This window comes from Rhincodon typus, chromosome 10, assembly GCF_021869965.1.
Source record: "Rhincodon typus isolate 14 chromosome 10, sRhiTyp1.1, whole genome shotgun sequence".
NCBI lineage: Eukaryota > Metazoa > Chordata > Chondrichthyes > Orectolobiformes > Rhincodontidae > Rhincodon > Rhincodon typus.
The window spans coordinates 66,346,262-66,346,704 of record NC_063341.1 but is presented as its reverse complement, the minus strand read 5'-3'; positions in this window follow the sequence as shown (position 1 = coordinate 66,346,704).

Sequence of the window (443 nt, the reverse complement as noted above, 5' to 3'; positions counted from 1 at the left end):
ATAATGAATGCTAGCCCAGTCATTTGGTTCTATTGTACACCAATTCTTGCTGCTGCAAAACGCAACAGGTCAGCACTTCTGCTGAAATAGTGGACGAAATAATTTGTCTTGAATTCCTTAAATGTAGTTACAAAAATATGACACAGTTAATTTCCAAATCTAATACTTTGTCCCAGAAAATAGAAAAACAACAGGGAGTTCTCAGCAAGCAAAGATAGCATCGTGCAATGAACAGAAAAATTATGGCTTTGTTCAAATCTGTGTCCTCAACATTTTCAGCTAGCTGGATGGGTTCATTTCTGCTTTCTGCAATAGGTCTTTTATCTGCGACAACAATGAAGTTTAAAGTCACTTCATATTATCAAGTATAAGTTGTTTTCTTTTCTGATGATAATTGGATGCATTGAACTTTCACTTTGAATTTCAAAAAGCACATCTATTCA